Consider the following 18,050-nt stretch of genomic DNA (forward strand, 5'->3'; position numbering starts at 1 on the left):
TGAAATTCAATGAGTGACACACTTACATGACTTTATGTTGTTTAAAAAGAGTAAATCCTTATATTTTTCAGCAAGTTTTAAGCGGGGTCTCTTAATCCAGCAAGTTTTAAGTAAGGATTCCTTTTTCAGCAAAATTTAAATTTAAGATGATAGATCTCTTTTTTTAGATCTTTATATTCCTAGGACTGATTTAAACTGATAGATCTCTTTTTTTAGATCTTCATATTTGTAGGGTTGAACCCGGTTGGGCGCCAGTTAACAATAAAAGACTTCTTCGTCTTTTGGTGAGCTTAAAAAAACTGTTTCTTTATTGAAATCCAAAAACTTATTCTACTTAAACTACTTAAGTTATAAAAGACAAAAAGTGCTGACACCATGATCACGCCACTAGACGTAACACGACTCCATCAATGTAGCCTAGCAAGCACACAACACAGCCAAGCAAGCAACAATGTTGTTTGTTAGTTCGGCAGGGATGTGCTAACTTGTACTCCAACGTCACTTATACTGTACACTTGTAGTGATTTAACTGCATTCGCGGATGCAAACTTTTTGCTGGGAATAATTACATTAGCTGCTATTATTACCCATTTTTTACCTGCAGAAATTTGTCTGGTAACCTGTGGTAGAAGAGAAAGGCATATGTGCTCTCTCTCTCTCTTAAAAATTGCTGCCAGTTTTACCACTTTTTGGGGTTAAGGAACGCTTTGCAGGTTAAAAATGGTAACAAATGGTAAAAATGGTAACCTCAGGTAAGTAAAGGAACATAGCTACCATTTACTTCCACCATCCAATAACATCTTTCAGGTGAACCCCACTAAGTATGTTGTCATTATTTCATTGGTGTTGCCAACAGATATAACATAGCGTGTGAATCCCCCATAAGTAAAACAACATACAATGAATTTATAATCAGCTGTTTGGTAATTAAATTTTAGCTGTTTTCTCTTTTGTGTGTTTTCAGTGGAATAACAAAGTAATAATACGGATTTTAGAAAAGTTTTAATTAAAATACCCTTTTAAACATTCAGTTTTAATAAAATTTCTTAATTTTCTAACTTACACCTGCATTATTCCTTTGTTGTCAGGTTTAAAATCATAGTTTGCCCATTCACGTTTGGCGTTTTTCTATCTAACCGGATGTTGACAACACTGTTGATTCACAATTCAATTAGAATATTTTTTCTTGTGTGTGAAGTGTGAATTTAATTTTACATCAAAATTAGATAAAATTTTGTCGATAAAATGTGTTCGCCAATAAAATAACAACAAATATTTAGCGATAAATGCTAAATTTGTTCGGAACCGTGGCTTGAATTAGTGAAAACGAAAAGGATCATTGTTTTACAACTTGGGTCCACAATTAAACGCAATTGGATTGGAAACAAAAGAAAAATACCAAAAAACAACATACGAAAAACAAGAAAGAGAATATAGAAAAGAAAAAACCATACGACAAGAAAATAAAGAAATAAATAAATTTTTCGACTGTTTTAACCGAAAAGAAAAACAAACTTAACTTTTGTGTGTATAAAGTGACAGATTGAATTTGGCATTTTCGTCCTATTCCTGTAAAACCCACATCATCTTAGAAGGAATTAGTTAGTCATGTAAGTTATACTAATTGTTATGTCGTTGGAGTCGATCGACGTTCGTAGTCGTCGGAAGTCGGAACAAGGAGGAGTACAATAGCAAAATCTCAGTTTCACCACCACCCACCTTTTGTTGTTATATTTTTGATAAACAGAAAATTGCCCCCCACCCTGTTTGGTCACATTTTATTCTTCACTCTCGTTTGCCGTTCGTCTGTCCGTCTAATACCAAAACAATACGAGCAGCAGAACAACAAAAACACATAACAAATATGAATGAAAATAAGTTTTGGTTTTTAATAAGAGTTAACTAGCAGCTGGTTGCTTTTTTCTCCTTGCTGATTCTGTGATATTACTTTCGCAGTGACTTAAAGTGTAATTTCTTCTAGCCCACCAATTTAACGAGTAAATTTCAAGGTCTGGGTTGAATGCGCTTAATAATGTGTTCATGATTATGTGCAATTTTATTTTACATACCTAGTGACCTTTAATTGTCCCCCATTGTACTGGTCAATCTCATGTTTGTGAAGGTATAAGTAATCCTTTTTACGTTAATGTTTTTTTATTAACGTTGTTATTGTTTTCAGGTGGCGAGGTGAATTGTTAGATGTCTATAAAAAAATATCAAAATCATCGCTTGGCAGGTGAAGGGGGTCTAGTGTTCATGTATATGTGACAAACAAAACAACATCCCAGCAATACAAACATTTTGTTACAGACGGGATAATGTGACAATTATGGACCGCAGAATTGTAGACTCTGTTGATTGAAAACTCCCAAATGATGTTTCACATACATGTTTGAATTGCAGTGGAAATTTTCCCAAATCGATAAACATTACTATAGTGGTATAGTTCTTCATGCCATTAGTCACGTGTAATCTGTGTACAGAAAGTATGGGAAAGCTCCTAAATACTTTATTTTCTAATTGTACACCACACACATAGTTCCGTGATAATCCAATAAATAAATAGTTTTTAGACGGGGCTGTGGTATAATATTCCATTGGAATCAAATAAGTGAAAGTGATCCACAGTGGGGTCTGCCATCCGTAACGACTGCCACTTTTGTCTATTCAGCAACATCAACAGTGCTGCTACAACTACTGTGAATGAATTATGTTTTTAATGTCGGGCTCATTTATATTGTTGGTGATAATAGATCGTTTTTTTCTTTTAGCCGAGCATAGAATAGATTCTAAACGTTTCGGTGTTGTGCTCTGCTCCATTTTGACACCAAATAATATGATATAATTGATGTTTTACACGTTGTCATAATTATTTGCCATATAAAAATGTTGACGGCTGCACCATCCCGAACGTAGTTGAGCCTGCGATGTTGTTGATGCCATCTGCGACTTTATCCGTGTGAATGCTATTTAAACCTGCACCTTTATAGGTTTGTTGATCTAGGGGTTCTCTCTTGTTACGTAGGATTCCTCTTTCTAGATAATGAAGATTCCTTCTGACATGCCTGGGTGGGTTTCTATCCTCTATATGGCTCACGGTAACACCCGAGTAAATACTGCAAGGGAACCAAGTTATTGTGTTGCTATACTGGAAGAATCTATGTATACTCTTTCTCAGTTCTCAAGGCGGCGTTTTGACAGGTGTGAATATTTTCCCTTCGCGATGCATTTATATGGGCGGACCAAACTGGCACCGCATAGCTTACCAAAGAATGACCTATTGCGGTGCATATGATTAACAAGGTGTTTCTGTTTGCACGTTAAACCGGCTAGGCTTTTGATGATCTTGCTCCTATATCTCAGCTTGTCTCAGATAGCTCTGACATGCGCGGACGACATGAACATGCTGTCGAATGTTACCCCTAGAATTTTGGGGTTGTTTGTGGTCGGAATTCTGCTACCATTGACCATGACATTCAACTCTGGTCTCACCTCTGCCGTCCATGTGGATATTTGCATATTCCTCGTGTGGAAAAATGTGGTAAAATCTGTCAAATAGGAGTTCAACCTTTTACAAACGACATCAGGGAAAGTACCTGACGCCAAGATCGTACCATCATCCGCATACGGAATATAGGAGTAGAGGTTAAACACTTGGGGAACTCCCTGTCTCACTCTACGGGGTTTGGACTTCTTGTTCCTGAATACATACAACTGGCGTTCACACATATAATTGATTATCCAAAGTTTCAAACTAGGTCGGAGGGTAGTCAAACAGCGTGGAGTGCTTGCGGCATCAAAGGTTTTTTATAAGTCAAGCGCCACCATCACTGTTCTATGACTCGGCTTGCTCTGGATGAGTTCTCAAGTAATATGTGCGGGTATGGCGTGCAGATCTGTTGTTGTGCTGCTTTGCTTACGAAACCCATGCTGATGATCGGCAACTGGATAGCTATTTTTGATGTTGGGGAGGAGTAAATCTTCAAAGAATTTTTGCTAATGGCGGCTAAAGCGAATCGGTCTGTGCGTCGTACCTTTTTAGGTATCGTTGGCTGGTGGGAGCGACAAGTTGAGGAGATTCCATTATTGGATGATTTAGCTTTCCTGATAACATTCGCAACATCATCCATTGTTGTTGTTGTAGCAGCATATAATGCTGGGTTGGCAGCCGCTGGCTGAAACACTTTTGGTTTCGGGTCAATCCGGTACGTAAGAACCCGCTGCCGTGGGATTGATCATCCATTGTAAATTGTGGTGGTTCATTCTCGGGAAGAAGATTTCTAATTCGACGTAGTACTCTTCTCTTCGCCCGGTCACTCCCACGGTGTTCGACAAGCTGTCGATTGAAATAACATGCACACATCTTCGGATCACCGCCTCTGCTGGGAAATTAGGATTTATTTCAGCAATGATTATGTTTCAGAAATTCCTCTCTTCTAATCAAAAAATAAGAGGGATTGGGCAGTTCTCTAAAGCGTTGGTCGGAGAATTCGCTGAATCCTTGCAATTGACTTTCCGTGGGTAAGAGTAGTATCGCGTTCAGAGGTTATGATGGATATGGCCCAACCTAAAAGAAATGACTTTTTTCTAATTCAAACCATGTGATACAATGAATAAAACAGGCGAACTATGGAAGCGTCCTCGGAGCTATCTATTTGCTCAGCCTAGCGTTGATTGCCTTAGCTCATGATGCGTATTAAAATCTTCTAGGACTGACCACTTATCGCATCCGAACATTAGTTTAATGTCAGGTGAATAACGTGGGACACAGCTGTTAATCGGCGGAATATACCCCTTTGTTCGATCTCGGCGGTTTTGCACTTGATCACTGCCCCATGCACTCCAATTATGAGTCACTAGAGTCAATCTTAAGCAGGTTTTGTACTGGACAGTGGACTGGTGCGATAGGTTTGCAAGTCCACCACCTCCATTTCTCGTGCAATCCATACCCATTACAACTCCGAGGATTGCAGGTGTTGTAGAGATTCATTTCTTGAATCGTCTCGATCATTATCCTTCTCCGAGTTATAAAATCCACTATCTCATTGAACTTCACACAAATACCTTTGCAGTTCACTGTGTCAGAAGCTCCAACAGCAATACTCGGTGTTTATGCCGGTGGCTGGATTCATAACCTGATGACGACGACGAAGAATCAATAGTTATCAAGTTTACGCAGTACGATGCAACATAATCCCTATCGCTATACACCCTCAAGCAAGACAGGCCTGAAAAAATCCATTTGCGTCAAGAGTTGCATCTTACCGACATCGACTTACGAGTAATGGTGGATGAGACGGTGGCGAACGACGCAAAATCATGGCCCTGGTTTACTCTCTATTCCTGTACAGACCAGCAGAATCCGGAGCAGGTATTCCGCGACATACCACTCACAAAATAGAAATGAAAACGAACAAGAACATTTAATTGCTGGGATGACGGCCCTGGCCAATATGATGTTTCTTCGGGTCAATCCGATACATATAAACGGCCGTGGCGGGATTGTTCTCATCTGTTCTTGTTGTAGCAGCATATAATCCTATGTAGAAGGATAGGTTTGATGCTGCGTTGGCAGACGCTGACCAAAATACTAGGGTTTCGGCTCAATCCGGTACCAAAGAACCATCTACCGTGGGATAGTGTGTTCATATTTAATTTTAGCTGGTGCCGCTAGGGTTATTTAAAGTTTTTGGGGCTATAAACTCGGGAAGCACCATCGATGTTTTGGAATTTTAAAGGCTTGGTATGTAGTCTCCCTTGGGGATATTAGTCATTCCCGCAGAGAATGTCCAATACAGATCTACGTTTTGATATACTCCCATGGAACCGTACCCTAACGATTTTTAGGAATTTTGAAGATTTCTGTCACGTTCTCCAACCGAAATGTCGATATAGGTCCACTTTTTCATATAGAAGTTTCGTGGTTTTAGTCACACTACCCAATCGAGCAGAAGTATGATATTTTATGTTCGTTGGGGTATAAAATATTCCGGCAGTGAATTGTTGGTGTAGGTCCACGTTTTGATATAGCCCCTGTAGAAGGGTACCTCCCGATTTTCGGTATTTTGAAGTTTTTAGCCAAATTATTCACCGAAATGTCTAAAATTTTGTGTTTCGTTCTCGTTGAATTATCCCACCGAAATGGCTGAAATTTGGTATATTGTCTTCCTTTTCCTAGCAAATTGTCGGCATAGGTCTCCGTTTTGATATAACCCCCATATATCGGTAGCTCCTAATTTTGGAAAGGTTTTAGCCATATTATCCAGCAGAAATAGCTAAAATTTTTACAGGTCCACTTTTTGGCATACCTCCAAAGGACGGTAGCTCACGATTTTTATGAATTTTGAAGGTTTCGGCCACATTGTCCAATTGAATTATCTGAAAAATGAAACCAAAAATGTTTTACAATCGATGAATCCGGGTTTTACCCTTTCAGAATTCGAGCACTCTTAACATATTCTATATAGTATGACTGAAATTCTTTAAAATTAAGCGGTTTAGGAGGGATCCCATAATGTCGACCATTAAAATTAATTTACGTGGAAGCTGTGTTGGCATCAATGTAGAAAAATGGGTTGAAGCCAACACGTTTTTTAGGTTAGGTTTAGGCAGCCACTAATTTGTGACTGCGTCACACGGAGACCTTCCGGTCCATTATGATCATCCGGGGGAAAACTATGAAAGTATGAAAGAAGTAATTAAGTAGAAAATTTTAGAAGGAAAAAATAGTTTTAAAGATGGAAAGGTTTGTGTGGTGATGGTTGGTAGAATACTTGAAATATGGTTCACGTGTTCAGGTTGCGCTGCCCCAGCCACTTCAGATTTCTGATGATGCTGTAGATTACAGCAGGTTCTACAGTTGAATAGTAGGATAGACACGGTGGAAAGTGAACACCTACTAGTGTATGCCGACTTCGAGACAGGGCTGGACATCGACACAGGAGGTGCTCGATCGTCTCCATCTCCTCACAGAGTCTGCAATAGTCAGTAACATCCTCATCCCATTTTATGGTAAAGGCCCTGTTGTAGCAGTGTCCAGTGATGACTCCCGTCATTACTCTAACTTCAGCTTTACTCAGGTTCAACAGATAATTCGTTCTTTTGACTGACAGAGACGGCCAAAAGGATCTTGCCGCAATGCACCTAGGTTCATTATGCTCTAATTCAATGGCTCTTTCGTCAGAAAACGTTTTAATTCTTTTGAATAAGTGACAAATGGGTGGTTTGATGGAGTCAGTGATTGCTAGATCTGTAGACTGCGAACCTCGTCTAGCTAATTCATCTGCTCTTTCATTACCCATATAGTCGCGGTGTCCTGGTACTCAGCATAGCCGAAAGCCGTTAGTTAGCGTTCCCAAGGATGATCTACATTTCAGGACGACATCGGACTTGATGTTGCAGGATTTGATGGCTTTAAGAGCCGTATGGCTATCCACAAAGATAGTCACCGGTTCAAAGATTTCTGCATCCAAACTTTTTATCAATTCTGCTGCCTTCCAAATCGCGAAGATTTCAGCCTGGAAGACACTACAGTTGATATCTAGCCTGTAAGCGTACTCAAGAGATAGCTTTTCACAGTAGACGCCAGCCGCCGTACCTCCTCATCTTCCTCTGTATAGAAAGCCAGACCGTCCGGAGGCGGGTTACTGCGGTTCCAGTCGTCCCTACTTGGTATAACAACATCTATATCGTCAAATCGCGAAGATTTCAGCCTGGAAGACACTACAGTTGATATCTAGCCTGTAAGCGTACTCAAGAGATAGCTTTTCACAGTAGACGCCAGCCGCCGTACCTCCTCATCTTCCTCTGTATAGAAAGCCAGACCGTCCGGAGGCGGGTTACTGCGGTTCCAGTCGTCCCTACTTGTTATAACAACATCTATATCTATATGTCAAATCTCAGGACTGGTGATATATAGCCGCTCAGTTTTCCGCGTTGGTTCACATTGATACCTGACTCATTCAGGATACATCCATGCCCATAGGCACAATCGCGCCAAAGATTCTGTTCATGCAGCCTTAGGGCACTATGAGTTGCCTGACACCTAATGCTGAGGCTCAGAGGTCTTAGGTTCAGCATTGCGTTCAGAGCAGCTTGGGGTGTGCTCCTCGTGGCTCCAGTTATGAGAATCGCGCAGCCCTTTGCACCTTGTCAAGTTTGCTGGATGTCGATATTTGGCGCAGTGAGTGCCACCATACAAGAGAACCATAGGATAAGATGGGTCTAACCACGGTGTTATACAACCAGTGTATAATCGATGGGTTTAGACCCCAACTTCAAAATGGTTGACGGAAACTTACCGGAAATCAGTAGTACTACATCGTCCGCATAAGCAACAACTTTGATACCTTGATTATCCAGAGTAATGTTTATAACAAGTAGCCACAGTAGCGGTGAGAGCACTCCACCCTGGGTTGTGCCTCTAGTTACTGTTTTCCTAATTTTTGTCTCCCCAATATTGGAGTTTAAGTTTTTTATCTTCCCTTCCGATTTCTAGCGTAACCGCATATTTTATAGATAACTTGAAAATAGGAAAATCTGCTAAAATATATTTTGACAAATCCACGTAACAAGCCTCGATTCACTGTATACAAAATCGAATGTGCACCAACTGATTACGAATGATTCACGAATGACAGGCCTTAATTTTCTATCCTTATAAGGTATCACTGTAAGCAGCTAAGCCCTCGTGATTGTAAACCATATTTCTTGATGAAGTTTTAGCAAAAAATACATTCATTGTTGTATGGGATTTTAGCGAAATAGTTGGAGAACTCCCTAATATTTTTTTCTAATTTTTTCTTATCAAACCCATGGTAGAACAATATAAGGTAACAGCAATACCCAGCTGACTAAACTGAGCTGTAACGTTAGTGTCAAATTCCGTACGATATTTTATATTTTTATTTCTATATTCGATATATATATTTTTTGAGGAAAAAATATATTATTCCGAAAAAAGCTATTTCCCTTAAAGATGTCTTCAAATGAATGACATGTAACCTCCTCCAAGTCCGACCGACAATAATCATCGACACTATAACAACGCTTATATAGGCGGTACAATATTTGTTAATATGTGTGGTATTTTGTTAAACTTGGAAACGAATTTTCATTCATATTTTTCAAAATATTCAATCAAACGAAAAATATTAGTTAAATTCCAATAATTTATAGACATTTCCTTGTTTTGTTTACATATACCGTTGACACTAACATTACAAACAAAAACAATTTTTCTATGTCATTATTGTTGAGTTGTATTTGTTGTAGATTTACTTTACCTTGTTTGTTCTACCATGAATCAAACCAAAAAATATATTTGGAACATTATTCCAACAATAAGTTTTTCAATTTTGTTTTTGCTCTAAATTTGGTTTCATAGTTTTCTACGCATTGTCCAGATTCTTCTGTAGCTATTTTGGATAATTTGGATTTACTTCCAAGATTTTTTTTTATTATTTGTCGATTTTCCGCGAAAATAAAAATAAATTTTGTAAATAGTTAAACATCTACGAATAGATATGGAATGCTTTTAACGATTTATGCCTACATTTTCTCATAAAAACAAGACATTTTTATTAAAATAAAATCCGCTATAGGTTAGGTTTAAGCATGCGCAGCCCTCTATTAGAATAGGGGACTGCTTCACTCGGAGACTGTTGGTCCATTGTGTTCATCCTTTGTTGGCTATTTAAAGATGATGGAGATGATGATTTAAAGATGCTGGAGGTGTGTTGTTGAGATGATTTAAGATGAAGGAGATGATAGAGTGTTGATGCAGCTTCATGAGATGAGGATGATAGGATAGAGATGATGGTGAGTGTGGGAGATGTAGAGATTGACGCCAAGGAATTATCTGGAAAAGTGAAAAGAGTCTGATTATTAAGGTTTGTTAAGGACCTTTGCCAAGCCATGCTAGATGTCTGGCAAAGTTGAGTAGGACGATGGGATCTATGTTAGACAGGAAGGTCAGAGTGTCTATCTCATATCTGCCTAGTGTACGGTATCTCCTTGTTTGCAACATGGGACACCTACAAAGTAGAAGTTCGACAGTCTCTATCTCCTCCGCATCTTCACATAGTCTGCAGTCGTCAATGCCACTGTCGTCCCATTTTGAAGTTAGGGACCTCACTCTGCAGTGACCTGTTATAAGTCCCACCGCGATTTTCATCCCTAACGTATCAAGTGAGAGGAGGGAAGCCGTTCTTCGACGAGAAACCACAGGCCAGATTGCCTTGGATACCCTACAAACAGGTTCCAATAGCCATCTTTGATGTACTTTCTCATTGAAGATCTCCTGAAGTTTGCCGATGTAGTGGCACATCGGTGGCCGGACGGTTTCATCAACTGATAAGTCGATAGACCTAGATCCACCTCGAGCCAGTTCATCTGCTACCTCGTTTCCCATGATGTTGCTATGACCCGGAACCGAACATAGCTTTACGATATCGTGTATATCCTGCAGAGCCCTCCTACAATCAAGAATAGCTCTTTAATTTATGGTCCGTGACTTGAGAGCCGCTTGACTACACTATGTAACACTGAAAATGCAAACAACTTCTAGTATGCATTTTTTGAAAGTACATATTTAGACTACAAAAACCCTAGTAGGGTTTTGTCCTGTCAGATCCAGTTCGGATTTTATGGCCTCATCTAAACCGGGCTAAACTACACTTTTTTGCATTTATCAGGCCTTTATCTCAAAAACGAATAGGAATTTGGCCTTGCTGTCTTTAGCAATATTGTAGCCATAAACTAGTAGAACTTATCTTTTTAAAAGACCTCATAATAAAAGCTCCATCTGGGGCATCAAAATCTATAAGATATAGAAAATTTTACATAATTTTTGAAATTCTGGTCAGTATCGGCTAAACTAGTGGGAGTTGAATCAAGTAACCTTTTGCAGAAATCTTCCAAATAAAGTTCTCAACAATTCTTTAGAATATTCTGAAACTCTAAAATGCTAACTTCATGCTGTTTCGGAAAATGCACTAAAAACAACGGGATAGAGGCATTTTACAACAATGACATGTTCTGAAGAGTTGTGTATTACATTCCAGGGAATATTTTTCCCAAAGAAAAAATATTCAGAAAAAGTTAACGGTTTTGAGATACGGTGCAAAATGTATTAAAATTGTGGCATTTTTGCATATATTTTGAAATTTGAGGCAATAAATGTAGTATTTCGAGTTCGTTGTTTCTCCAAATACTTTATTCTTGTCCTTATCTACAAATTTGCTTCAGAGGTCAGAAGAAGATTCGCATTGGTTTCAGAGATATAGCCCCGAATTTCTTTAAAAACTCAGTATTTAACCATGTTTAGATGGGGCCATAAAATCCGACCTGGATCTGACACAACAAAACCCAACTAGGGTTTCTTGTCGTTTGGGTCTGTACTTTCAAAAAATCCTCAGTTCGAATTGTTTGCACAAGATCACCTTTCTTGATAGCAAGAATCTCCGCCTGAAAAAAACACTACAATTATCGTCAAGCTTATATGAGTTTTTAATTAGTGGATTCTCGCAGTAGACGCTAGCGCCAGTACCTTCTTCCATCTTGGACCCGTCTGTGTAAATTGCCAGATCGTCCAGAGGAGATATGCACTCAGTCCATGCGTCTCTGCTTGGGAAGATAACAGTTAAGGAGTCAAACTTGAATGAACTAGGCATATAATCGCTTACGCAACCATTGTCACCTAACTCAAGTCGACTATCAACTAGTTTTAGGACATTCGAGTGTCCAAAGTGTGAACCACGCCAACACCCTGACTCCCGGAGTCTAAAAGCAGTTTTCGCCGCCTGAAACTGGATTAGGATGTCCATAGGTTGGAGATCCAGGATGACGTTTAAAGCAGCCTGAGGAGTGCTTTTGTTCGATCCGGTATTCAGCAGTGACGCGGTTCTTTGTACACTCGATAATATGGAAAGTAACGCTTTGTTCCCAAGAGCTTGCCACCAGACCAGTCCACCATAGGTAAGTATGGGCAGGACCACGGTTACATCCATCCCTAGCTTTTCCCAATGGAGTTCTTACAAAAATAGAGTGCCATGAGTCCTTTCTTCGTTCGCTCCTCTACATTTCTTTTCCATGACAGGCGATGGTCCAGAATAGTGCCAAGGTATTTAGCTTCCGTATAAAATTCCAGGGCCACCCCGTCCAGGACTGGAGGCTCGAAATTGGGAATTTTGCGTTTCTTAGTGAATAGTACAAGCTCTGTTTTTCCGGCTTTACTCCCAGACCGTTGTTCTGGTCCCAGTTTGCAAGCTGTACTAAGGCTCTTCCGCTCCGCTATAACTTTTGCGCGCATCGGTTAATTTTATGAACGCGAACGGATTTGAAACCACAATTTTTTCCTAAAGCTCTAAGTACAAAATCGTAGATGTGCTCGCAAAAAAAATTAATTTTCAAAATGGAATTGCAAAAGAAATTTGGTTTTTACCATATATCCTCACCAAAAATGACCGAAGACAAAACCCACACGCAAATCGAAATTCGTTTTTTTGTATACATGCTCTGGCAAAATTTCAAGCTTCTACGTTCAAAAACAACGATCCTATTAAAGAAATTACATTTCGGAAAATCGGATAATATTGCAGATTTTGTTGTAAGGACGGATCCAAAACCAAGCGTTTCCGCTGTTTTGGTTTCATTTATTACTCGCCCTCAAAAGAATTATATTCCATAAAACAGTTTTTCATTTTATAACGTTTTTTGTGCTTCTCCTGTAAAGTTTTGATTTCGTGGGTTACATCTTCCTGCATTTATGGTGACGATATGTAGGTATTCAAACTTTGCTTTCATTTTTTTTTAATTTGAAATGACCAGAATTTGTTTAGCTGTCATGTTCTATTGATTTCGCTGACTTTGCTCTCTTGCATAATATCTAATTTATAAAAAAAAACAAAAGCTTAAATATTAAATATGTAAAGACAAAATTAATTCACCGTTGTTAGTAACACATCTCGCTCCCTATGCATGTCGTCGGTAGGAATGTTTTGCTTTTTTCTAACAAAACAAAATGCAATTGTTTGTGATGGCATTGTGAGTGGGCAATTAGTCACTCCCTGCTGTCGATTAAAACTATTCATTTAATGCGTACTAGATTTTTTTCATTTTCAATAATCATCGCTTGTTTGTTTGTCCGCTTGCTTAACTTTTATTTCCCCCTTCATCCAAATAGTCCAAATAGTGGGACTTTCTTTTAGTTTATTTATTTTTTGTTGGTTTCCTCTCCTTTATAGCCGAAACCATTTCCGTTTACAGTACAACAAGCAAGGCTTAAGAATAAAATTTTGTTTGTTGTTGTTACATTTTCATAATAAAGGTGGGGTCTATAAATAATAATTATAAACCCCAAAAACAAAACATTGATCACAGCTTTAATAAATAAATAATATTCTTTTGTTGTCTTTTTTCGCTCTCTCTCTCTCTTTCCCTGTCTCTCGATTTTATTGTTTATTTATTTTGTCACAAAAAAGTGTTTAAAAATTGCAATGTGTTATTGAACTCAAAGCAAGAAAAAAAAAAAAAAAAAAACAGATGAATTGGACAGAGGCATACAATGCTGCACATCACCATCTTTGGAGATAATATAATATTTGTTTATGTTTATTATAATTAGTCTGGAATCCACATGACACCCCTCAACATTTATATGATAACAAAATAAAGGGGAGTAAGGGTTGGCAAATAATTTCATATTTGCAGATGTTGGAGATTAAGGAGGAGTTGAAAAAGTAACACAATTTGCTTTTGCCATGTTGGACAAAGAAAACCTTGTAAATTTAGAGGCCACTATAAATCATGATTTGTTGCGTTTATCTTTGTTATTTAGTAGAATAAAATTGATATCTTATCAGTGTAAACCTATATCCTAGTCAATGTCATACATACCCATACATACATATGAATGTATATATTGTCATTTGTAATCGCTAATTCCGTTGTTCTAGTAAAAGTTCTACTGCTTATGAAATTAAATGAAAAACGCATTTATTAAATTAAATAAATATCTGAAATATTGAAACCCAAATATATTTTGGAACAAGTGTCGTTTAGGGGCACCTCTCGGATCTGTCCGAAATTTTTACCATAGGTAGCCCTTGGGACCCTGATTCCAACGATATATAATCTTGCGGGGGGAAGTCCATACTTCCCGAGGTATGGGTCTTGACATTTCGGAAATTTCGTACTTTAATACCTATAGGTTGTTTATGGGCACCTCTCGGATCGGGCTGAAATTTTTACCACAGGTAGCCCTTGGGACCATGAACACAATGATATATAGTTTCCGGGGGAACTCCATACTTCACGAGATATGGGTCTTGACATTTCGGAAATTTCGTAATTGTAGCACCTTTAAGTTGTTTATGGGCACCTCTGGGATCGGGCTGCAATTTTTACAGTAGATAGCCCTTGGCACACTGAACACGACGATATATAGCTTTCCGTGGGTAAGTCCGCACTTCCCGAGATATGGGTCTTGACTTTTTTACTTTTATCACCATTATTTTTAAAACCTATGCAATATGGGACTCGTTTTAAAGCTCACGAAGAGTACTATCCAATGCCGCCAATAATTAATAATACTAATTAGATTTTCTAATAATAATTTATTAAATTATTATTGGGCTACGCGATCAAAACTCTTTTAAATTGAAAGTGTTCTTAAGTAGCCGGCATTTGGCCGAGGATTTAACACTTTCTCCTATGGACAGGGACAAAAGTGGGCTACGCGATCATAACTCTCTTTTAAATTGAAAGTGTTCTTAATAGCCGGCCTTCGGCCGGGGATTTAAGACTTTCTCCTATGGACAGGGACAAAAGTGGGCTACGCGATCAAAACTCTCTTTTAAATTGAAAGTGTTTTTGAGTAGCCGGCCTTCGGCCGGGGATTTAAGACTTTCTCCTATAGAGAGGGACAAAAGTGGGCTACGCGATCAAAACTCTCTTTTAAATTGAAAGTGTTTTTGAGTAGCCGGCCTTCGGCCGGGGATTTAAGACTTTCTCCTATGGACAATGACAAAACTTTCTTGTAAATTTAAAGTTTCCTAAGTAGCCGGTTTGAACAGGAATTTAATACATTCTCCTATAAATAGGTCGCGTGCATAAAAGTACTCTCCATAAGCTTTAAAACGATGCCCATATTGCCCACGTTAGAATTGTAAAATGTAAAATGTAATTCCCCCCGGAAAATTATATATCGTTGTATTCAGGATGCCAAGGGCTATCTACTGTAAAAATTTCAGCCCGATCCGAGAGGTGCCCATAAACAACCTATAGGTGTTAAAGTACGAAATTTCCGAAATGTCAAGATCCATATCTCGGGAAGTATGGACTTCCCCCCGAAAAAATTATATATCGTTGTATTCAGGATGCCAAGGGCTATCTACAGTAACAATTTCAGCCCGATCCGAGAGGGGTCCCTAAACGACATTTAAGCCACAATTTTTACCGAAGATAGACTTTGTCCTAATTACACCGATATAATGGTTTTAGTGAGCGAGTCCATACTTCCGGAGATATTGACTCGAAAGCTCTAAAAAAATCACGTACACCAATTAATATGACAGCAGTGGGTTTTTTCGTACCGGATTCTTCCAAAACCATACCCCCATTATTATATGTCTTCTTTTGTTATAGTTTGGATTTAACGAACAGATTTATAGCGTTCCCGTTAACTTAAAGTTAAAAGCGATGATTGCATGGCATGGAGGAGCTTCTTGGCATTAACTTTCAATGTAAAAATAATATTTTTAATGCCACCAAATTGGTTTATTTTGCGATTTCAAATCCATCAGATAGTAAAAGAACACATATAATTATGGTCCATAATGTTCGGCCAGCGACTACCAAACCAGTCTCAAACCCGCCTGCTTCTACGTAGGTTTCTATGCTGCTACATCACCTCTGAACACCGCACTTTTATCAATCATGGGACAGCTAATTGACCTAATTTTAGATAGCTTACCAATCACCTCTTCAGACAACTTCCCAACCTTTTTGTTTATGGATAGCTCAGTTGAATACTCGAAGTGAGACCAAATTTCCCAGCAGAGTCGATTTTAGCGTTATGAGCTTCGCCGACCCAGTCATAGTGAACTCAGAGTTAGGGAGCTGACATTGAAAGTTGATAGGTTAGTCGGTGAACACAAGCGGAACAAAGGGCGAAAGATTTGTAACATTGGAGACGGTTAATTTACCCTAGAACGCTGAAACAGATGGATGAGGCGGGTGCTGAGTATCTCACTAAAGTTCTCAACCTGTCACTAGCCGCCCACATCGTGCCGGAAGCTTGGAAAATGAGCTGGGTGGTCCCGCTAGACAAGCATGCTTCTGTATACCCTTTCTGAAAGAAAGGGTGCTTGTATAGACACTTTCTGAAAGAAAGGGTGCTTCTATAGACCCTTTCTGAATGAAAGGGTGCTTCAATAGACCCTTTCTGAAATAAAAGGGTGCTTCTATAGACCCTTTCTGAATGAAAGGCTGCTTCTATAGACCCTTTCTGAATGAAAGGGTGCTTCTATCAACGCTTTCTGAATGAAAGGGTGCTCCTATAGACCCTTTCTGAATGAAAGGGTGCGTCTGTATACACTTTCTGAATGAAAGGGTGCTTCTATACCTCTTTCTGAATGAAACGGTGCTTCTGTAGAGCCTTTCTGAATGAAAGGGTGCTCCTATAGACCCTTTCTGAATGAAAGGGTGCTTCTATAGACCCTTTCTGAATGAAAGGGTGCTTCTATAGACCCTTTCTGAATGAAAGGGTGCTTCTATAGACCCTTTCTGAATGAAAGGGTGTTTTATAGACCCTTTCTGAATGAAAGGGTGTTTTATAGACCCTTTCTGAATGAAAGGGTGCTTCTATAGACCCTTTCTGAATAAAAGGGTGCTTCTATAGACCCTTTCTGAATGAAAGGGTGCTTCTATAGACCCTTTCTGAATGAAAGGGTGCTTCTATAGACCCTTTCTGAATGAAAGGGTGCTTTTATAGACCATTTCTGAATGAAAGGGTGTTTTATAGACCCTTTCTGAATGAAAGGGTGTTTTATAGACCCTTTCTGAATGAAAGGGTGCTTCTATAGACCCTTTCTGAATAAAAGGGTGCTTCTATAGACCCTTTCTGAATGAAAGGGTGCTTCTATAGACCCTTTCTGAATGAAAGGGTGATTTTAGAGACCCTTTCTGAATGCAAGGGTGCTTCTATAGACCCTTTCTGAATGAAAGGGTGCTCCTATAGACCCTTTCTAAATGAAATGGTGCTCCTATAGACCCATTCTAAATGAAATGGTGCTCCTATAGACCCTTTCTAAATGAAATGGTGCTCCTATAGACCCTTTCTGAATGAAAGGGTGCTTCTATAGACCCTTTCTGAATGAAAGGGTGCTTCTATAGACCCTTTCTGAATGAAAGGGTGCTTCTATAGACCCTTTCTGAATGAAAGGGTGCTTCTATAGACCCTTTCTGAATGAAAGGGTGCTTCTATAGACCCTTTCTGAATGAAAGGGTGCTTCTATAGACCCTTTCTGAATGAAAGGGTGCTTCTATAGACCCTTTCTGAATGAAAGGGTGCTTCTATAGACCCTTTCTGAATGAAAGGGTGCTTCTATAGACCCTTTCTGAATGAAAGGTTGCTTCTATAGACCCTTTCTGAATGAAAGGGTGCTGTTATAGACCCTTTCTGAATGAAAGGGTGCTTCTATAGACCCTTTCTGAATGAAAGGGCGCTTCTATAGACCCTTTCTGAATGAAAGGGTGCTTTTATAGACACTTTCTGAATGAAAGGGCGCTTCTATAGACCCTTTCTGAATGAAAGGGTGCTTCTATAGACCCTTTCTGAATGAAAGGGTACTCCTATAGACCCTTTCTGAATGAAAGGGTACTCCTATAGAAACTTTCTGAATGAAACGGTACTTCTATAGACCCTTTCTGAATGAAAGGGTACTCCTATAGACCCTTTCTGAATGAAAGGGTACTCCTATAGACTCTTTCTGAATGAAAGGGTACTCCTATAGAAACTTTCTGAATGAAAGAGTGCTTCTATAGAGCCT

The 18,050-nt window shown here is 39.0% G+C and overlaps 1 protein-coding gene across 2 annotated transcripts in view; it reads left to right on the top strand.

The window, feature by feature from the left end:
• The first annotated feature begins 902 nt into the window (after positions 1-902).
• The window catches only part of gzl (godzilla E3 ubiquitin protein ligase), a 33,622-nt gene continuing 16,474 nt past the window's right edge, over positions 903-18,050 (top strand). The window contains exon 1 of one of the 2 annotated variants that reach the window (XM_073971613.1): positions 903-1,610. The gene's annotated coding sequence lies outside the window, so the exon portion shown is untranslated. The remainder of the gene's footprint in view (positions 1,611-18,050) is intronic. The other variant, XM_073971611.1, reaches the window with a different exon arrangement.

Source organism: Musca autumnalis, unplaced genomic scaffold (assembly GCF_047663935.1).
Source record: "Musca autumnalis isolate F117 unplaced genomic scaffold, ASM4766393v1 scaffold_1, whole genome shotgun sequence".
Classification (NCBI taxonomy): domain Eukaryota; kingdom Metazoa; phylum Arthropoda; class Insecta; order Diptera; family Muscidae; genus Musca; species Musca autumnalis.